Genomic DNA, 23,456 nt, shown 5'->3' with positions numbered 1-23,456 from the left:
TTTTGGTACTTGAGGTTTGAGACTGTTCTGTCTGTTGTCCTCATACTACACAGTAGTTTGGCTGGGGAGGACGTTCTTGGGTGACACTTTGTTCCTCTCAGAACTGTACACACGTTGCCGTTCCATATTCTGTCGTTTGATACTGCTCTGGGAAAGTTCGGATACCAGCTTGATTTTTCTCATTTGACCTTAACTTGCCCCTTCTGCCTGGTTGCCTATCCTTGAAGTGCTGGATATTTCTTAGTGTCAGTTGTTCACCAACAGATTTTACTGACGCATATTGTATAGTTTAAATAACCGCATTCACTAGTTCCTTCCTGTCAGAGAAATTAGCCTTTCGAATACATTGGGTTTTCTTCTGTTTTATAATAATGGAGCCTCTTTACTGGGAAAACCATTTCCTGTGATGGATATGCACTTTGTATTTTCTCCCTTTCTATTATTATTTCCTCTCTAATTTCTGCAATCAATACTGACTTCAGAGCTCATCAAGAGAGACCCTTGCCTTGGACACTGTGTTTGAGAGCACGCTGTTCTGCCTCCTTATGCTGCCATTTGGGACCCAACACCATGTCCAGCTCACGTCTGGATTTCCCACCTAGATCACACCCCAGTATCCTAGATCTTGGCATTCCCAGCTATCAGCTCCAAAAAGTTCAAGGACTTGTGGTAGCTTTCTCTCATGATCTTTCTTTCTGAGAGCAGATCAAATCCCTGGTATATTAGGACCCAAGGAGTGGCCGAAAGGTGACTATTTGCAGGGACTATATAGGGACAGAGTTTGGAAGTATGGGCTGGGGTATCCACATATGTGCTTTTGAGGCCCCTCGTGGTGTAAGGAAGACTGGGGTGGGGAAAGGAGAATGATGGGCCATGGTTGGGGTTTGGGGGCCAGAAGCTTGTCCTTCTTTACTGCCACACCCTGACATAGAATACTGAGTAGTCCAAAAATTCTGTATTTAAACTTGGACTTCCAAGTCTTTTTAGCAAGGTCAGTAATTTGGTTTCAGTAACGTCTATTCTCTGCATTGCTGTTTCCATTTTATTTATTAGTTTGGTCATGATGGTATTTTAGAACTCTGTTTCTTTGGCTTTCCAATTTCTCTTCTCGTTGATTCTATATGTATCTATATCTATATGTCTACATATCATGTATCTATGTATCTATAGATGTAGACATAGATCATGCTTTAGATAATGGCCTAGGTATATCTTATGAAGTATTTCTTTAGCACAAAACATTCAGGGTGCATTTTCTTCCATTTCTTCCAAATAGAGTTCATTACCTTTGTGTGTGTGTATGTTCTGCATTTTTTCTCTTCCCCTTGTCCTTACCACAATAGTGTTTACAGAGTTTCCATGCCAATTCTTTTTCATCTTGCTTAGCTTGAACAGCTCTGCTTGGAATTGCCTTGGGCGTCAAGCTGCTTGGGTGACTTCCCCCCCACCCCACCATGTTCCTGTCGTGTCTCAGTCTGACTTATTTTCTCTGGCAAGCCCTGAGGTGGAATGCGAGCTTCTTTTATGTCCTTGCCACAGTCCCATAGCTTGAAGGCCTGGGGGAGATGCAGCAGAGGCAGGGATGGAGAGGAATCATGAATTACTGCTCTCCTTTTGTAGCATAGGTAATGTTATGTTCCAGCTCATTCTCCTACCGCATTCAGAGTTATCATGGGCCTTTGGGGAAAGTCTTTCTGTGTCGTATTGATGCTTCAGTTCAACGTGGTCCTGGCACTTCTGCTCCCTCCCCTCAGCCCCTTGCTCACTTCCCCTGTTCTACCATCTGCTCTTCCGCAGTCCTCCCCATCCTCTGTAGTCCTCCCCAGTCCCAGTCCACGTTGTGCTTTTGTATTGTTGTTATTTGTGAAAATGTGAGGACTCTTGTTACTTCAATTTGTTACTTCATCCAAGGCATGAAGGCGAGTCTAAGGATCTGTACTGAGCCAAGCTAAACCCCTCTTTTTCTTTAGCTGATAGTCTTTCAAATTTAAGACCATGAATGGCACCGCTTTCGTTCTTTGATTCTGCTCTTAAGCGCTTTTGCTATTTGTTGTTTTATTTGTGACTGTGTGGAAGGAGATTCTGCTTAACTCACTTTTCACTGCGACCTCCCTTTTTATAAGTAAAAGGAATGCCCACATGCTGCTAAAAAGATGGAAGAAGTTGAACAGGGTATAAAAAGTAAAACAATGAGAAGTCATTTTATTTACATTTTCATTCAAGGCACACCTCGTACCGCCATTTGCTCTTATTACCCAGAAACTTTTCCTTTGAATTGCTTCCTGGAGATTCTGTCATGCTATCGTAAGTAAGTAGATTTTGTTCTTGACCTTGCTCATGCCAGAGCATTTGAAGTTAAGGGAAAGGAGCACTCTGAGGAGCTTAGGAAGAAAAACATTGATTAGAAAATCATATATTATGACTTTTTAGCATTAGAACTTCACTCTTCTATCTCAGAAACTCTTCTCTCTTTCATATACACATTCAGTTAACTGTAGCCTACACCCACTCTACTTTGGGGAACCAGATGATGACTCTGTTGCTTCTGACAGTTGAGTCTAAGCTAACTAGCAGCACACTGGCCCTATTTGCTAAGCAGTTGTTTAAAGCAGCTTGTAATAGGGAAATGTCACACACTATGACACCCCAGTGTCACATCCTAGTTGGAGATGGACTGAGGGTAGTTTTGGTTTACCAGTAGTAAATATGGAAGTTGGGAAATTGATTTACTTTAAACAGTAATGATATTCAGCAGTGTATCTGTTAGAACAGTGAATGTATCAAGAACTAGACAGATCCTTGTATGGTAAGATATTGATGCCACAGGCTTGGGAAGGATGACTGTAGGTGTACATCCTCCTACATGTGATGAGGCCAGGACAAGGTTGAGAAAAAATATCTTAAGAGAGAAAATGGCCCTCGGGCAAGTAGGATGCCCTATGTTAATTTATTATTTGAGAAAGGCTAATTCGGGTATTTTAACTTTGAGAAAGGTTCTCCAAAATATTTTTTTCATTTGTAAAAGAAGAGTAACTCTGTGGTGTATTCATGCAAGAACACGGAGTCCGTCAGAATGGTGATGTGTGAGGTGGATAATGCCTGCATGCAGATTTGGCTTGACCTGCACAATCATTGTTTTTTAATGCCACCAATGCTTGAAAAATCTGTAAATTTCACATAAAAATCAGTCCTTCTAGCTTCTCTTGAAATCTTTAGAAAAGGGCAAGACAGGGGTGCCTGGGTGGCTCAGTGGGTTAAGCATCTGACTTCAGCTCAGGTCATGATCCCAGGGTCCTGGGATGGAGCCTTGTGTGGGGCTCTGTGCTCAGCAGGGAGTCTGCTTCTCCCTCTTCCTCCACCCTTCCCCCTCTCCCCCTCTTCCTTCCTGCCTCTCCCCCACCCCATTCATGCTCTCTCTGTCTCTCTCTCAAATAAATAAAATCTTAATAAAAAAATAAGAAAAGGGCAAGACAAGGCCTTCTTTCTCTGTCCCCTTTACACAGTGGTATTTGCTCCTGTTCACCATATTTCCCTTTTTATTGTAACACACACACACACACACACACACACACACACACACACACACACACCCCTCCACCTCCACCTGTTAGATTTGACCATTCTGCTTTGTGGTATGCTTGAAAATGCTGTGTTACTTTGTGAACATTCCTTGTATAGTTCTCATGTTAATGTTTAGCCCTAGTCTTCTGCAAAAAGAAAAAAATGGTGAATGGCTAGATATTACAATTTACCTAGAAGATTTAGTCATCATTCCCTAATTATTGGTTTACACATATGAAGATCATATGTTCAAAAATCCATATACATTATCCTCCACATATTAGATCTTTACATTTCAGAATATGTGGTTTATGCACTCTTAATTCCATACTGTATGGAATATTTTTTTTAAATCCCTTTCTTAATGAAATTAACTTAAATGGCACAATTGTTCTGCCTTTTAATTCAGTTAGACCTCAGGAAACAAGAAAGTCTTACTTTGAAAAAAGTGGGTTTTATACTAACAATGTAACAAATATGCTAATTAATTCTTTTTTTAAATAGTAATAATTTGGTGACTTATCATGGAACTGTACATAATTTTGACCACTAGAGGGCTTTGCTTTTTTTTTTTAATCAATGAGAATATAATTGAGCAGATAAACAAGTTTTTATGGCTTCCAAAAATTTAACTGTATAATTACAAAGTTTTAAATGACTAATACTATATAATATATAGATTATAATAATATACATGTTATGCAATATAGTGATATACAGAGTATGCAAAAATCTTATCCTGACTATAAGTAAAATATGTAATATTTGAAACTGTGGGGAGGGCAACGTTTCATATTTTAATAAGTGAAGAGTAGTCAATAATGCAAATTCACAGGTGAGAGAAGCTTTACAGTTTTCATGTGTTCATTGCCTTAACATTTTAAAAGTGTTAGAAAAATATTCTACATTTTGCTTATCCAAATACCATATGTAGAACTTGTATATTTATAGTACCTTTGCCAACAGTTTTGTTAGAACTAACCCACAGGAATAACTTTTGCTATGAATGCTCTGAAATCTCTGTTCTCATAAAGAAAAAAATTCATGTTGAAGTCTTTCAGGGAATTTTCAACAGAACGGGAGCCATGAAAGATCAATTTTCAAAGTCCTAGCACATTTAAGTGGCTGCTGGCTCTCCTTGGTGAAAATTTTCATTGTTTTTCAAATTGTGTAATTTATTTTTCTAAAATATCTCTGGGGCCCTGTGACAATAAAGACAGATGCTTGGGAAGCCAATTCTAAAAGAATTCCAAATTTTGAATTGCCTCTTTCTCTTTCATTTCCTATATTCTGGTTGATTAAATCAGACTTGCAGGTGTTATATTTTAAAATACAACTCACCTTTTTCCATTAAGACTTTTGGAACAGAGGGGAATATCATAACGCTTGCATACCTTTATTAAACCATGCTAAGCATGCTCTCATCCTAATTGAGTTAGACTGGGTATTTTCAAGTTGGGAAAGATATTTTAAAGATGAGCTTTAGAGATTTTCACTAATGCAAAAATAATGTAATATAACCTTCCCATTTGCATCATTTTTCTGTAATTATCCCTAGGTTTGCTTAGGACAAGAATCATCTTTTTTAATGACTTGCTTTATGGCAGCGTCTTTCTACCTCCTCAAAGCTCCATAAAATAAATCATAGACGTTCACATCACTTTTCTGTTCAAACCTTGCCAATTTTTTTTTTTTCAGACAGAAGCCAAACTCATGGTATTTAGCCTGGTAGTGAAGACCCTTAAGCATTCTAACACTTCTTCACCTGCATCTTTTTCCCTTTCTGTCTTTACACATGTTCTTCCTTCTTAGCCTGCCCCTTCGTGGGCCCCCAGGGTGCACGGGTGTGTGCACACACAGACACACACATGTGCACACACACACACACACCCCACACGCACACACACACCCCCCACACACACGCACACATCCATCCCATACTCTTTGCAGTCTGCTATATTGGATGACTTTCTACTCCTGGAAATCTCGATTTATTTTTCAAACCTCACTTCCTTTACATTGCGTTTTATTGTGTGTTTATTTAAATGCTCTTCCACTATTTTTTACCTTATCCTTCAAAGTCCATTTTAAATATTTCCTCCCTCCAGGATCTTCCCTGACACTGTTTCTCCCTCCATGGTAGAATTAATTGTTCTTTCCTCTCTCCTCTCAAAATATTTTATCCATGCCTTTGTAATTTCACGTATCACAGATGCCACAGACAGTTTCCCTCTCTCTCTCTCCTCTTTCTTCTTCTTCTTTTTATTTAATTGACAAAGTTGGGAACTCATGCCAGAAGGAAAGACCAGGTTTCACCATTGTGTAACTAGTGAGAGTCCACATTAAAATTACGTCCAATTGTCCTACCTTCAAATCAAATAGTATTATCAATATCAATATTTCTAGTACTATTACTTTGAGTGTTTGATACATGCTCATTTCTATAGTGTAATTATATTCTTGAGATATCATGGAAAGGAGTAATAGAGGTTTTTTATGATGTTTTTGACCAATAATTTCATATTCTACATGGATTCTAAGGTAATTTGGACAAAAAATAATTAATTCACTGAATTCTTCTTCCTTTATGTTATTTACTAAACGTTTTGCTCAATATCTGAGATGTACAAAGTAAGCATATATGTCAGAATGCCATTTTAATGTGTATGTCAGTATTTCTTTAGAGGTATTGATAAATGAAATGCTTTAGAAATCTTACAAGTTTATTTATTTTTATTTATTGTAAAGTGATTGAAGTTTAAGAGTGAGAGGGGTCCCCACAGGGTTGCCCGTTACAAGTTTATTTTAATGTATCATTTTAGCGTCTTCTCTCCAAGAGAGCTATATCTGAAAGTGTCGTATTTTTAAACCATGCATATATGTGTGTGTGCATACATATTACATATATTACATATATGTAATATGTTACATATGTTATTAAATATATTATATATAATATAATAATTTATATATATTAGAACGAGAGGGAAATTAGGTATCTCATAAATATAGTTTATTTACAACCCAAATTCATTGCCCCAGAAGTTTATAAATAAGCACCAAACTGTTAAGTAATAGGTAACTAACTTAAAAATGATTTCTTACAGTATTTTTCATTTGATTTTTAAAATATTTATTATTTTTTCATTCAATATATATGTCTGTTCCAGACCAAGGTGCAGGATACCCTGCCCTCTGGGAGCTTGTATTCCCTCCAAGGAGAGAGATGTGAAAGAGCTGATTGCACAATCACTGTATTAGTGTGGTACATGCTGTGAAGCATACATGAAGATGCTCTCGGGCTGTGGTATGGACCATGAGAGCATTCTGGAAGGGGAGATATGGGGGCTCCTGTTTGAAGGATAGGCAATGTGTGTGAAACAGAGTGTGTGTGTATGCATGTGTGTGTGTTATGGGAGGAAATAGTGGGGAATGACTACGTCTAGGTAGACTTCTATATAGATATATAGATTCTCTATGAATGACTTCTACAAAGACCCAGAGAGGGGCCCCTGGCTGGCTCAGTGGGTTAAGCATCCAACTCTTGGTTTCAGCTCAGGTCATGATCTCAGGGTTGAGATCGAGCCCCATGTCGGGCTCCATGCTGGGTGTGGAACCTGCTTGAGATTCTCTCTCTCCCTCTCCCTCTGCCCCTCCCCATCCACCACCTCTGTCTCTTAAAAAATAAAAAAGACCCAGAGATAGGAGCTTAGCTTCTTTGAAGCCATGGAAGAAATGAAAAGAGCACAGAGTGAGGAAAGTAGCATAGGAGCCTATGGGTGTGGAAAACAGGACCCAGATCTGAGGGATATCATGACCTTATTAATTATTTGACCTTGATCTTAAGAACCATTAGGGTTTAATCATTTATGTCATGTATATACAAATAAGAAATATATACATATTTTTTAAAAGCTCTGTCTGACCGCAATGCAGAGACTAGATTAAATGGAAGAATGAATTGGCTCGAGAGGGGTTTTGTTTGTACAACCTTACTCATGATGCTTACAGAATATTTTTTATTGAGCTACTTTAACATCAGTAGGGAATATAATACACAATCAGAAGTTTATTTCATATACGCTTTTACAAATACAAAAAGAGAGAGAGATTGAGAGCTATAAGCTGGTGTTAAAGTTTGCACTTCCATTATCATGAGCTACGGCCTCCTCCTGAATATTATTAACAAAATGGAATCACATTGAAATGTATACTCACAAAGTGCAAGGAGACGAGTCTTTTACATCTATTAAGCTGCTAAAGCAATTATGATGAGGAATGTTTCCTTTTCCACACTTTACAAGCAGCCTCAGTAGAAGCATGTTGCCTGTTAAAATAACAAGATATCTTATAAAAGCAGAAATTAAAGTGAGCGGAGGCGTTTCAGCTGTTATAATCTGTGGGTAATGTTTGCTACAGGGGAAAGAAAAGTCGTAAATACCTCACCTGCTAGACAAGTAAAAAGCTGATAGACATGTCAATGTGGGACTTAGAGCACGTGTAGTCCATTTTAATTATGTGAAGCTAAGCTGTGCTTTAATTGTACTTTCTCCCTTACTACATAATCGTTTTATGTTCATTTTAAAGAGTAAGCATTTAGATGGCGTGTGACTGTTAGAAACTGTGTAGACCTCAGAGATATTGCAGGTTCATTTCTAGACCACAGCAATAAAGCACATATCCCAATAAAGTGAGTCAAATGAGTTTTTTGGTTTCCCAGTGCATATAAAAGTTATGTTTACACTATACTACAGTCTCTGAAGTGTGCAATAGCATGATGTCTTAAAAAACAATGTACATACCTTGATTTAAAAATATTGTATTGCTAAAAAATGCTAACCATCATATGAGCTTTCAGTGAGTCATCTTTTTGGCTGCTGGAGGGTCCTGCCTCCATGCAGATGGCTGCTGACCGACCAGGGTGGGGGCTGCTGGAGGCTGGGGTGCTTGCAGCAGTTTCTTAAAGTAACACGACAATGATGTTCGCCATGTTGATTGACTCTTCCTCTTGGGAACCATTTCTCTGTCGCATGCGATGCTGTTTGATAGCATTTTACCCACACGAGGACTTCTTTCAAAATTGGATTCAATCTCTCGGGCCCTGCTGCTGCTCTATCACCTAAGGGTATGTCATGTTCTAAATCCTGTGTTGTCATTCAACAGTCTTCACGCCATCTCCCCCAGGAGTAGAGTTCTCTGCTCATCCATAAGAAGCAACTTACCCATTCAAGTCTTATCATGAGATGGTAGCCATTCAGTCCCATCTTCAGGTTCCACTTCTAATGCTAGTTCTCTTGCTGTTTCCACCACATCTGCAGTGACTTCCTCCACAGAGGTCTTGAACCCCTCAAAGTCGTCCATGATAGCTAGGATCAGCTTCCTCCAAACTCCTTTGAATGTTGATATTTTGGCTTTTTCCCATGAATCACAAGTGCTCTTAATGGCATCTAGACTGGTGCAATAAAGCAGAACACAATAATAAAATGAAGTATGCCTGTGTAATAATCTCAGGGATTTCTGCTTCCTTCAGGAGCATCTCAAAAATGCTTATGATTCTATGTGGGATTGATTTAAATGAAGACAGGTACTTTTGTGTTATGAGTTTTTAAAAAAATTAACCATCTTGATTTTGCAAAGTGTAGAGTTAGAAATTTCGGATTATTTAGTGCTTCAAGTAACCATAACCTGTTGAAACTGGTGTGATTTTCCAAGGCTGCCAGAGTCCATTAACATTTTGAACAAATCATATCTAGAGTTAAATTTTATACTTGGAACCAAGGCTATCTATATACTATCAGTACTATGGTTATAAAGTAAGTTATGACTTTAAGGAAATGAACCTACTACAACATGAGCATCCATCTGCATTTCTCTATCAAAACACTAACTTCATGCATTTTTTTTTGACGGTGCCATAAATCTCAACCTTCTGAGGACTCATCTTTAAAATTGCAATTTACAGCATCTAAACTTCTTAACGTGGCCTACTGGGCCCCCCCACAACCTAGCCTTTATCTGTTTTCAGCCTTGTGTTCTATTCACTTGTCATTTCCTACTTTATTCCTTTTTTTAAAAAGATTTTATTTATTTATTTGACAGAGAGAGCATGAGTGCACAAGCAGGGGGAGTGGCAGGTGGAGGGAGAAGCAGGCTCCCCCCTGAGTGAGGAGCCCGATGCGGGACTCAATCCCAGGACCCCGAGATCATGACCTGAGCTGAAGGCAGATGCTTAACCGACTGAGCCACCCAGGCACCCCATTCCTACTTTATTCTTTACAAACACATTAAAAAATAGTATTTCACACCTTCATGCTATTGCCTCTGCCAAGAAATGATTTTTCCTCCAAATTTTATTTTATCATTCAAGACTTCTCTCAGGTGTCACCTGGCTTGAAACTATCTCTAACCAATATTACCAACCGATCTGCTTGGAAAGAGTAGATCACTCCTGCTTTCCTACACTTGCAGATCCTTTTACCACCACACACACACAATGTATCATAATTATTAGCCTACATGGGGATAAATCAGGTTGAGTTCATCCTTTATCTTTGATTTTCTTGGGTATGATTTTAACCATCATCATGTTAGTTATATACACTTGCGTTCCCATCTCCAAATCAGGTTCTTTATTAGGATGTACCAGTACAATTCTTTCTTTTATCCTTAAAAAAAAAAAAAAAAAAAAAAAAAAACTAGGCTCTACACCCAGCACAGAACCCAACTCCTGGCTTGAACTCAGTACCCTGAGATTAAGACCTGAGCTGAGATCTCAGGCGCTTCACCAACTGAGGCACCCAGGTGGCCCCTCCTTCTTTATCAGCTCTGTCCAGCATCTAGTCCTTTCCCAAGACATGTTCCTCTTAGCTACTTGTCATTCTTTTCTTTTTCTTTTTTTTTTTTGAAGATTTTATTTACTTATTTATTTGGGAGAGAGAGAAGATGCGTGTGTGTGTGAGTGGGGAGGGGGCAGAGGAGAGGGAGAGAGAGAATCTCAAGCAGATTCCTCAGATTGTAGAGCCCGATTCAGGGCTCCACACAGGGCTCAATCTCATGACCCTGAGATCATGATGTGAGCTGAAATCAAGAGTGGGACACTTAAATGACTAAGCCACCCAGATGCCCTTACTTATCTCTATTTTCTAAGTAGTCAGCTATCTAAGTTAATATGCTTGAACCCTTTTTTTTTAACTTCAACTCATGTCATTTGACACATCTTTATGGAAGATGAAGAATTAATCTTTTGTTTTTTCCATATGTTGAAGACATCCATCAATAACCAACATCTCAATAGTAAAAATAGAATGAAATGAATTTAAACATGTGTTTCTAAACTTGAACCTCCCAGAAGGGAATTCACTTGAAGATACGAATGAATTCTCTTCTTGCACACCATTGTTATTGACCACACTGCCAAGAGTGTACTTCTTCCCCATTTCACTGTTGTGTTACAGATTCCCAATTATATGACCTGTTCACTGGAATTCATTATTATTTTTTCTTGGAGCTTTCTGATTCCCCGTGCTACTTCAGAATAATTGCTTTTTAGGGGCACCTGGGTGGTGGAGTCTTTTAAGCCTCGGACTCTTGGTCTCAGGGTTGTGGGATCCAGCGCCAGGTCGGGTTCCACGCTCCATGCAGAGTCTGCTTAAGATTCTCTCTCTCCCTCCCTCTCCTCCCCACCTTAAAACAAATAAATAAATCTTTAAGAAAAAAAGGATCATTGCTTTTTAGGTCTGTGATACAGGTGTTATTCTTACGTTCTTTCATTTGCTTTCACACTTCTGTGTTACAATGTTTCTTGGCTCTAATTCTTCCTTTCTCAGATTCCATTTTACTGTGTTACAGTATGTCCTTCACTTTCGAAGAACAGATACAAGGGATATACACTGTCCTTGTCCCTAATATCTAAAAATATTTTAATTTTCACTTACATTGAGATATTAATCTAGCCAAGTGTAGAAATGGGATTGAAATCACTTTAGCCAGAACCGTTGAAGTTACTGGTAAAAATGTTTTTCATCGTCCATTCATCCTGAAGAAACTGTGATGATTATTTGATTTTCATTTCTTTCTGGGTGCCCTGGGTTTGTTTGGTAGGTGATTGACTTTGTTTTCATTCATCCTGATTAGCCCTCAGATGGTGCTTTCCATCTGAAGCTCCCTTTGTATTGTCAACTATGAAATTTTTTCTTTTATTATTTCTTTGAACATTGCCGTCCTACATTTTTCCCCCTTTTTCTGGAACTCCTCAATCAGCTGGAGCTGCAGGATTGATTTTCTTGCTCTCCAAATCATAGTTGGAATTTTTTTCTTTTTTTTTTTAAAGATTTTATTTATTTATTTGTCAGAGAGAGAGACAGAACACAAGCAAGGGGAGAGGCAGGCAGAGGGAGAAGCAGGCTCCCCGCCGAGCAAGGAGCCCGATGTGGGACTCGATCCCAGGACACTGGGATCATGACCTGAGCCGAAGGCAGCTGCTTAACCGACTGAGCCACCCAGGCATCCCTGGAATTTTTTTCTTGTATTTTCCTTAAAAAAAAAAAATTCTTGCTCTATGGTTGGGAATATTTCTTAGATTGTATCTTCCAGCCTTTCTATTAATTTTTTTAATTTAGTAATTGTGTTTTATATTCCAAATATTTCTCTGACATCTGCTACTTTTTTAAAAAATAGCTGTGCGTTCTTATTTTATAGCTACAAGACATTCTCAAACCTCTGTAATACATTAATTAGATTTATTGCAAAGTTCTCTTTGGTTCACTAATAATGGCAGCTTCATCTTCACTATTGATCTGTACATTCATCCTGGTTTTTCTATTTTGTGCTATTGTTTACCCTCAATGATCTTTTGATCCTCAGGCATATATTTATATTATATAGATGTTGTATAGTCTTTCCCATATATAGGACAAGGCACAGTGCTGATTGAAGGTTCTGAATATGTCAGAGGGGCAGGCACTACCTTAGTGTATCTGGACAGTGAGAAACTAGCTGTTCTTACCCCATTTCCACAGCTTTCCCAATCAAAAAGTAAAGGAGAACAATTTTGTTGGAGTTACTGACCATACTCAGCCTTTTACTTATCCAGAAACATTGTTCAATTTCCTTATAGCTAGAATCTCAGCTTTTCCCAGTATGAGCTATTGCTGTGCTATTAATCTTGCTGCCCTTCAAAGAACATGAGAGCATTTGACACAGTGTTTTCCATTGTGAATTACAGTCACTCAACAACTTCACACTCTAATTTTTGCATTACTTCTCACTCCCACCCTCTCAATATCCCACTTTCAGGTTTGGAATTCTTTTGGGATTCCATCAGTGCTTTTTCCACCTTTTTATTAATTCATCCCTGTATTTATAAAAATCTCTGATCCATGTATACCCCATTTTGAGAAAATTTTCTGAATTTATATTAATTCATCCCTGTATTTATAAAAATCTCTGATCCATGTATACCCCATTTTGAGAAAATTTTCTGAATTTATTACTGTTGTTCCCCTTTACTCTCATTTAACTATGATTTGGAGAGGAAGACACTAAGTACGTATGATCAGTCCCTATTAAATTAGAAACATTTTTCGTAATCCTCACTGTCTCATATAATAACAGATGAATAGTATTTGCACAAGAAATATTTGTCAAACCCAGTTGAACACACAGAAAATAAGACAGATTACGTTATAGCTTTATCTTGCTTTTCTGTTGATGAGGCTTGACATGAATGATGGTGTTGTTTGTTTTTCTTTTTAATCTTGGTGGCTTCCAGAGAACAGGGTATCAATTGCCACTTTTATGTATATTACAAAAGCAAACAACACAATACCTCCCCAAAATATACCGTGCACTGTGTAAAAGTTTCAAAAGGAACGCCTGGGTGGCTCAGTCAGTTAAGCCTCCAGCTCTTGGTTTTGGCTCAGGTCATGATCTCACCGGTCATGAGATCAAGCCCGGTACCTAAAAATGTTTCAAAAAATTAAACGTTTTTAAGGAAGTTTATCCTCCCCATGTACTTCCGAACAAGAATGATTAGATATATATGATTTTTTGTTTGTGTGGTGTGTGTGTGTGTGTGTGTGTGTTTTAGTCTCTGTTTCAGAGGATGCTATTTGGCCTGAAATAGCCTTCGTCCTTTTTTATTCTATCGAATCATTGCTTTTCACTGGGCACATTGAACCCCAGATAAAAGCCTCCATTCCCCAGCCTCCTTGACTCTAGGAAACTTAATTTTGGCTGATGAAATGTAAGCAAATCAAATGCATTACTCCTGAAACATCTCTTTAAACAGCAGTAGTTATGCCTTCGCTCACCTTTTCTGTTCTTCCCCTTGAAATGCTCATGTGACCACTAGAAGTCCAGCTCTGAAGTTGGACATGAAAATGTAGGTCACACACTTGAGACAGCAGAGCAGAAAGCTAGACAGAGCTTGAGTCTCCAACAACTTCAAGGTACTGTCTTATCTGCCCTACATGACTTCCAGCACCTGCATTGTATGCTCTGTCAGATGCACCAAGGACAAGGAGAATACATAAGCATGAGCTAATACAACAGTATCAGTATGGTGTTTGGGGTATTGTGGAACTAGTCTCTACGAAATAATGTAGAGACTAGTTAAGGATGTAATGTTAAGGATGTAATAGTTGCTGTGGAAATCCAGAGACAGCTTTAAGAACCCAAGACTATTCTAGTCGTCTCTTGGGAAGCAAGCATTTAGTGTTTACCACCTGAGCAACTCTCTTCCAGACAGGTCCTTGGGGCTTTTCAAAAATCAAGAGAAGCCTGAGTCACTCCTGGCTTTTTGGGTTTTTTTTTTAAGTTCTCATAGATTTTTTTTTTTTAAGATAAATAAATGCCAAAGCAGAGTTAACCAAATTGTGGGATGATTTCACTGTTTCCACATATTAAATTGTTCTAACACAGTGCATTCACAAAATGATTACAAGAATTATTTGTACATAGTCATTCAGATGCAGTATCTAACAAATACTGTGATCTAGCAATGGGACACAGAGTTGTATGCTCTAGGATGAACTACTTAATTTTAATCCTATCAATAGGTCAGTAGCATAGGTAATAGGCACATAGATAAATATAAATTGGGTCTTTAAAATTTGGTATAATATCCAAAATAGAAATAAAGTGTGTGAGTTGTGAATAGAAAGCCAAGGATATTGACCACTTGTCCTCATGCTGGAAGACCCCATTGGTGACTCCACTCCTCTCTGTTTCATCTCTTCCAGGGAGCATCTGACTGGGTCTGCTGGTTGCTGTCCTGTATTCCGTGTCTCTGCTAGACAGAGCTCTTGGGTCTGCCTGCATCTGGGCTCAGCCACTGACCGTGGTCTAAGAGCTATGGGGAGGGAATATTTTCAGCTGCCTCTTTCTCATGGGAGAAGTTCCTATGGCTCCCATTCATTTCTCTTTTTAGATCTTTGCAGCTAATGCCACATATTCAAAAGGTGGTTGTTCTGATAAATCAACATTAAAGACCTTAGAAGATTTCATAAACTTTCTTATACAGATTTAAGTGGGGTTAAATTCTTTCTCTCCTTCCATTAAGTTTGGAACTGCAATTTTTTAGTTGTGAATTATTACTGAGGAGATCCTAGAGGAAGATTCCCCCAAATTGAGAGAGCATTTTCTTTGTTTTTAAGGTAATTGAACTACATATTGTGTGGTTTTTATTTAAACAAGAGCAGCAGGATTTAGGAACATTCTAAATACATCTACAGCTATCGATATAGACAAATAATTAAAGATAAATATACACTTAAACTAGCTTCACTGTTTCGGAGAGTGACCGAAATGTTCTCTCTCTCATGCTGTGGAGCTAGGCTCGAAGAGTCAAGAACATAGGAAGAGAGCTTACCGGGTGTCACCCATGCCTTATTTCCAGCTTCCTTTTCTCTGCTTCATCCATTCCTTTGTGCCTTTCTGAACCATCTGGAATTGGTGAGTGTGAAGACTTTGAAAATCAGACCCGAGTTGGAAAAGCTGGGGAGGGATGGAAGTGAGGTCAAGACCTGTCTTTTCTCTCAGAGTCTACTTTTGTCCACCTCTCTCTTTCAGCCTATTATTAGAGCATCTACTCTTGGAATCACTGCTTTCTGCCAGGGAAACTAAAGTGGAAATCCATGCTTGTGGTCTGAGGGGAACACATATAAATAGATAATTCCAATATATTAAGGCAATTGTAATAATAAAAGGACATAGCCACATGAGAACATGGGACAAAAAGCTCTTAATTTTTTTTTAATTTTAGGTAAGTCTGTTTGTCATGACTTTCACTCTAATAATAACCCTACGGTGTCTCTATTTTTATTCTTTATAGCTTAATATTTATAGAATTAATGCAAATGAATTTTGGATTTTTACGAATAGCTTAGATCATATAACCACTTAATTTCTGCTGAATCTGCTTCTCTTTTATGAAAATATTTAGGGATATTCCCCAGGTATGAAAACCTGGAGCTCATGTGATTCCTAAATCACAATTATCATTATTCTTAATTATTCCACAATTGATCCACAGCTTCCTTGTATGTGATTCTAACAAAAACCTCTGAAAATCATCAAACACATCACCTGTCATTGTCCTTTCTTTAAATCTCTCTTTGTTTCCATTCCATTAGCAGATTCTTCTCTAAGCGTGAGCAGCTACAATTAGACAGATGGCTCAGTTTCATATTCGAGAGATACATTTCTCCCTTGCGTCTAATGTTAGGTGTACATGTTCTCAGACTTATGATTAATGTCACACTTCTTCTCACCTCCAAATATCTGCAAACAGTCCGTCCCTCTAGTCCTACTTTCTTTCATTTTGTTTTCGGTTTAATTCCATCATGCCTGTGGTTACGATTCCTTTAGTTGCAATATGATACTTTGAAAGAGTTTCAGCCAAACACTGAAGTGTAATTACAAGGACACAGCAGTGTATTCCTTGTCTGGCTAATTTATTCATCTCTCACTTGGCTGCAATAGAATCTAACTAGCCAAGTAAATAAACCTCAGCGCCTTTCAGTATGTTCTCCACATGGCAGCTTAAGAATTACTTCTTTTTCTTTCTAACTTTATTTAACTGTTAAATATTTATTTTATTTTCAAGTTATAAAATGTTTCACACATGACAAAATAAATAAGCTAATGTAACAACTGTAACCCAGATTTAACAAAAGTTAACTATCCTAATTACTTTGCATCAAGTTTTAAAAGAAATAAAGTATTTTAGCTTTATTATGGCTGTGGCCTCTCCACACCCACGCCCCTTCCTCCTTGTCTAAATTTGGTGTGTATTATTTATTTTCACATTTTGTAAACTAAACTACCCTTGTTTCTCTATATAAACAATACAGACACACTGAGTATATGTGTTTTAACTTCGTTACATTCAGCGTTAGGTCTTTGGGATTTATCCCTACTGATGCATGTAGGTCTAGTTACTTCCTTTGAGCTACTTTATATTTGCCTACTTAAGCACTTACTAACAGATATTTAGGTTGTTTCCAGTTTTTTGCTATGAGAAAAGAAACAACCTGCAAGGAATATTCCTATGCTTTTTCAACCCTGTGCACATCCGTTCGAGTGTCTCTAGAGTAGGATAGGCTTTGTTGCTAAAATACCCATAGCGTAGGGTATGTACATTGTCCACTTTATAGGACATTGTCAAAAATTTTCTAATGGACTGAATTTATATTGGCATTAGCAATGTACAGAGTTCCCATTTATCCGCATCATCATCATCAACTGGAATTACCTGACTGTTTTGTTTTGAATCACTATTGAGAATGAAATGCTATTGCATCTGTCTTCAGTTGGCCCTCCCTTGATTACCGGTGAGATTGAGTGGACATTAGGCATTCTGCTTGTGTCAGTTACTTTTTTACAACATTTTTCCGATTTTTCATGTGTGTGTATGTAAGCTCTAAATTTTGTTTCATTCATTTTTTTAAAGATTTTTGAGAGAGTGAGAGCATGCGAGTGAGAGAGAGAGCACAAGCAGGGGGAGCAGCAAGCAGAGGGAGAAGCAGACTCCCTGCCGAGCAGGGAGCCTGATGCGGGACTCGATCCCAGAACCCTGGGATCATGACCTGAGCTGAAGGCAGATGCTTAACCAATGGAGCCACCCAGGCGCCTCTGTTTCAGCCATTTTTTTTTGCCTAAATTGGTATTGATAGAAAACTGTTTCGATGAAGAAAAATTTAGGTTAAGTTTTTTGCTCAGTGTTTAGGGAGCTGCATCAGATTTCATTAATCTGTTTGCCCACTGTATCTTATCTGTTTCAGTTTATGTCAATGTTTCAGTGCCCTTTTTTGAATAAATGATTGTAATCTATGTTTGTTATGATTACTGATGTATTTGGAATTTTTTCTCTATCTTACTCAGTTTCTTTTCTGTTTACTATGCTCTTTTTTTTGTCTAGTTTTCTTATTTTCTGCCTTTTTAAAATTTAAAAGTTGCCAAATTTTTCTTGGTCACTTTTTAAACTTTATATTATTTTGGAAATTATAAGTTTGTCTATGAATTAATTCAGTAGTGGCCCTAAAATTTTTTCACATGCATTCTTGACTTAATGAGTCATAATCAGTATCACATCACTACTGATTCCTTACACACACAAAAATACAGTGACCTTAAAATGTTTTAACTCTGATTGTTTCCCAATCAGACATGTCATTTTTCCTGGTATTTTACTTTCACATTTTTCTAATCTCCCCAATTAGTCATTAGTACATTATTGTTTTGTAATCAATGCACATTTTTATTATTTTATAATTTCTTTGCGCATCTATGCTTCTTGTATGCTAGCCCTTTCTTCTGTTTTTTTACCTCTTTCTGAATTGTTATTTATCGGTACTTTCAACACTGAGCTGTAAAAAGTACACTCTCCCAGTCTTTATATCTGACAATGTTGATTTCACCCTCATGTTTACAGAAGAATTCAACTATATTTCCAATTAATTTCTTTTATTATGAACCATATTCCTAAATTTTCTTCAGACTTCTGTTGCTTGTTTGAAAACCTGTCAGCCTAATTTTTGCTACTCAATACATACTTGGTAAGCGCCTTGTTTTATTGTTGTAAAACTTCTATCATTACTTTTGTAGGAGAAGGAGACATTTCCTCCTTTCGTCCCAGGGTTCTTCTAGCTGGTTGAGGAATTAAATTGACGTGGGACAGATTAACAGGAGAAAAAACCCAAGGTTTTATTATGTGTGCATGGAGGTCCAGTAATGAAACTGAGACCCAAACAAATGACCAAGGCAGGCAGTTTTTATCCATTTTAGACAAAGAGAAAATAAATTAGTGAGGAATTGACAGGATAAAGAAAACAGAGGCTTGGGAGCTTTAACTGGTAAGGAATTCTAAGCAGAATTTGGGCTGAGGTAGTAGATGAGTAAAAAAGTAACAAGGGGGGCGCCTGGGTGGCTCAGTCGGTTAAGTGTCTGCCTTTGGCTCAGGTCATGATCCCAGGGTCCTGGGATCAAGTCCCGCATTGGGCTCCCTGCTCGGCGGGGAGCCTGCTTCTCCCTCTCCTCCACTCTCGTGCTCTCTCTCACTATCTCTGTCTCTCTCTCTCTCAAATAAATAAAATACTTTTTAAAAATGTAACAAGGTTTGTATAGTTTTCTTGTTTTAAAATTCCTATCTCTGGTGATAAGGATGCCTTTTTATTCCTTAGTACAGCGAGGGTACTTTTCATACAAAGATTTATTTCTTGCTTTCCAGTGGACACAGGAGGGTCTGAGTGTCCTTGCACCAGCTGGGCCCCAAGTAGCTTTAATACAAAATCATTAATATGCCGTTTTGGTACCTTTTGGGCATCTATACTTTTCCATGTTCTGTGTTCTCATGACGGTATGTCTGGGTGTGGGTTTGTTTATATTTTCCTGTTTGGAGCTCTGTGTACTTCTCTCATTAGATGATGCTTCCATTCTGAAAAATAGCAATTCTTCATCTCTTTGAACAGTGCTTCTCTCTCTTCTGGAACTCTTTAAAATTATGTGATACTTGATCAGCACTTAGCAGGGACTCTCAGAGCCTGGCTGCCGGCGGACTCTCCAGCCTCACCTCTCAGGTGCCCTTCAGCCTAGAGTCTTCTTTATATGGTTCATGCTCAGGCCCTCTCTTCTGTCAGAGGACTTTTATCAGGCCCTTTCCTGAGTGGCCTTCTGGAATCCTTCCTTTCCTACCATTTAACAGCTGCTTATCCTTCAGGGGGGTTTCACTGACTTTTCTGACGGGGTGTTTTTATTCCCCTCTTACAGTATCTCAGTCTGTCATTCAGAGCTCCTGGAAAAGTAGTACTTTTACACTTATTTGTTTGAGTATCTAATTCATGCCAGGTCCTTCCCCTAGATTCCCTGCTCAACGAGGACAGTGCAGTTGACCTTTAAAGTCCCCACGTTTGAACCCTGGTGGTCTACTTATATGCAGATTTTTTTTCAATCAATGCAAGACCGTAAGGTACTTTCTCTTCCTTATGATTTCCTTGATAACATTTTCTTTAGTTTACTTTGTGGTAAGAGCACTACTCATTATCTACTACAGTACATAATGCTTATAGCATACACAATAGATGTTAATCAACTCTTTGTTATCAGTGAGGCTTCCAAGTCAACAGTCGGCTATTAGTGGTTAAGTTTTCGGGGTTCAACAAATGCATATCTCTGACTGCACAGTAGAAGCAGTACCCCTGAGCCTTGTGTTGTGCAAGGGTCAGCTGTATTTTTCTGTTTTAGTTTTTCATTCTGTTGGCATTAATAGGCAGGAAACAACAACGTGGAGACTAAAACCAGCCAGCAGCTGCAGAACTATATGAGAGGCCCCGACAATACTGATTCATCTCTGACTAGCAGCCTCCCTCCCTTCAGGGTGGACCAGCTTTCTCTCCTTCCCTGCAGATACTTAATGCGCTAGAAGGCTCAGGGTAAAGAGTCTCTCCAGGTTAAATCGTGCACCATACCTGTGAGCCTGGACTGTCCCCCTATCTCTCACATTCTTCCCACGTCCTCCCACTTTAATTTCTGAGATGTCTGGGCTAGAGCTGCCGAATGTGCCACCAGCTCTGGATCATTTCCGGATAAATCCCTTTCCCCCTATTTTATTCTAGAATAACTGAGCAGATGTGACTTTGAAAAGTAACAACTCCAAAACTCAAAGGAGAAAGAATATGCTTTTTGTTCACTCTTAAACTAAAGAAATAACCTTCAGTGTATTTATTTAGCAAGTATTTATTGAGCCCTTTTTGAGTGTCATTCACTACCTTAGGACTTTAGGTCACAGTAGTAAGAACAAACCTGGTCTCTGATCTTACTGAAATTAGAGTCTAGAGGGGAAAGACTATTCCGGGACTCCTACTGCTAACTAAATCAAAAAGTATGTGAATGCTTTGAGTGAAAGAAATAAAGTTCCCTGTGAATATTTAACAAATTCACATGACCCACATGGGAAACTGCAGTAGGACAGGGAAGGCTGACATCATGAGGGACTCCTGAGCTAAGATTTTAAGTCGACAAAGAGGGGAGGTCAGAGCATTTCAAAAAGAAAAATTCGTATGTGCAAATGTCCTATGGCAGGAGGCAGACTGACAATTATGAGGGTCTTGAAGAAGACCCAGGAGATTTGAGAACAGAAAAGAAAAGGGAAATTTATTAGAGTTGAGGATGGAGAGTCATTTGAGGAGAGACAGTGATGTGCTGACTAGTACTGGCTAAAAAGGGCCAATTGTTCTATTTTCAGAAATTTTGTGTGTGCCAGCTGCTAAATAACCATTATTAAAACCAAAATATAGAATCACTGAACTCTACTTCTGAAACTAATAAGACACTATATGTTAATTGAATTTAAATAAAATAAAATTTAAAAATGTATCTATATATAAACTCATATTAAATAAATTACATTAAATACAAAGGCTTTCTAATTGTTCTTAGTAATTCTTAATTATTTCACTACATTTTACTATTGTTTGTGCCCCTGAGTTTATTTTTGCCCATTCTCTTGGCCTGTAGAAGCATTTTCTACTCCTGTGTCAGTGAACATTTCCTCCCAACCTCACATGCAGTGATGTCACATTGACTAACTTGAAATTGATCACAGTGGGAATTTACACCAAAAAAAATTGGCAACCTTTTTCGAATCAAAACTCCCTTACACCTCTAAAAACCAGTTTTAAACATATATGAGCACAACACTGAGGGAAACTATACAAGACCTTGGAGATAGTATTAAGAATTTATCTTTATCACAGGAGAAATGAACAAGGCATTGAAAGGTTTTGAGCAGGGAGTCGAGGCCAGGAGCACATTTCTGTTTTAAAAAAATCACTGACACGACAGAATTGAAAGAGGGAGCAAGGTGACTTTGGGGGTCCCGTATGATAAATAGTGGTGCCTCAGAGGAGGACCAAGGAAATGCAAATGCAGAGAAGTGGGTTTGATATATATTTAGGAGCTAAAATAGAAGTCTGAGCTCTGGTGATAGTAGCAAGAAGCAATCACTTAAGACCCTCATGAGGAAGAAGTAGAATCTCTACATCCTCCCTACGTTCTGGATGCTTATGTTTTCATTTTGAGCCCAATTCTGCCACCATGTGTCAAAGAGCCAGCTTCACAGTCAACACTTAGGCCTGAAGAAAGAGAGACACATCTGCCTATGGAAACGTGAAATGAAAAGACTGTATGTAAATAAACTATTTTAAAAGTGATCCATAACCTTTCCATCTTCATATATGGGTAATTGTGCATTTATGGCAACCATGAGAATGGTCTCCAAGATCTCTTGGACCTTGAGGGAGGGTGAATGACCGTGTTCTGATACCCAGCAAATGCTGTGCTTCCTTCCTGCAAGCTGCCTCCAGACAATGCCTGAACAGGACAGAGACTCTCTGTCCCAGATTCCTTCCATCATTGGCTCTAGCACCCTGACTCCTCGGTCCCATCCTCCTCCTTCACTCTCCTTCACTTGGGTCAGACCTACATTACCGTCTGATGGTTCTGCCAGCCACGTTGGATTCCCTGCCTCTGCTTGGTGTCTGAGGCAGGTCTTGAGATGCTGTGAACTTGGATCCCTCCCCCAAGTGACGGCAGACATCTGCAGTGCAAGTTCTTGGGGCCAAGAGAATTCTCTGCCCCTTTCCCCAAAGTCAGACAGCCGCTGCTTCTCCCCTTTCTCAGAAGCAGGGACAGTTGCCATTCCCTTAATGCTTAAGTGTTGGGTTTTATAAGGGATGGAGATCTGGGAAGTCACTGGGGTTTTATGCCTGTGTGCCCAGGGGGCAGGGGGACTCATTCATTCCATTCTCTGCCCTGCCCGCAGCCCCCCGCACGAGAGGCCCGTGGAACAGAGACATGAGTAAGGATTGACAGCGTTGTGTCTGGGCTCCTGGGGACTCTAAATTGTCATGATAGCACGTATTCCACCTTTAATTATTTATTAAGTTCTAGATGTTTCCTTTCCTCACTTTGGCGGAGGCTGTCAGTTCCCTATGGTTTGCCAAAGGTGCACCAGTCTATGTGTCCTTTCTATCCTCAGAGGAGACTTTTTCGCAGCTCAGTTCGGTGGGTGTCCTTGTGATTCTCGGTTCTCTGATCATCTCAAGAAAAGTTAGGGTTTTGCAGAGTATCTGGCTTTTCTCATTATTTGCGTTCTGTAGCTTTCTCCAGGCTGAGCTGAGGGAAAGTCGCCGCCGCCTCTTGTTTTAAAAAATCAGTTATGTTTCTGCATCAGGGTCCTATGTTTGGTGGGTTCAGCAGAGCCAGGAAGAGAATGTATCTATAAATCGTATATTATGTTCTAGGTACGTGAAATCATTAGGTTATCAGACAGTCGACACGCCTCTGGAGGCTGTTCTGTCAATGCATTGAATGAAAACATTACCCAGCCACGGAATCGA

At 38.8% G+C, this 23,456-nt stretch overlaps 1 protein-coding gene across 2 annotated transcripts in view; it reads left to right on the top strand.

Moving 5' to 3' along the window:
• Window positions 1–23,456, top strand: part of PRR16 (proline rich 16) — a 297,598-nt gene that overhangs the window by 171,502 nt on the left and 102,640 nt on the right. The gene's annotated exons all lie outside the window — the stretch shown is intronic.

Source organism: Phoca vitulina, unplaced genomic scaffold (genome assembly GCF_004348235.1).
Source record: "Phoca vitulina isolate PV1807 unplaced genomic scaffold, GSC_HSeal_1.0 scaffold32, whole genome shotgun sequence".
In the NCBI taxonomy this organism is placed as follows: Eukaryota; Metazoa; Chordata; class Mammalia; order Carnivora; family Phocidae; genus Phoca; species Phoca vitulina.
The sequence above is the reverse complement of the archived record's forward strand: the minus strand, read 5'-3'. Positions and strand labels throughout refer to the sequence as shown.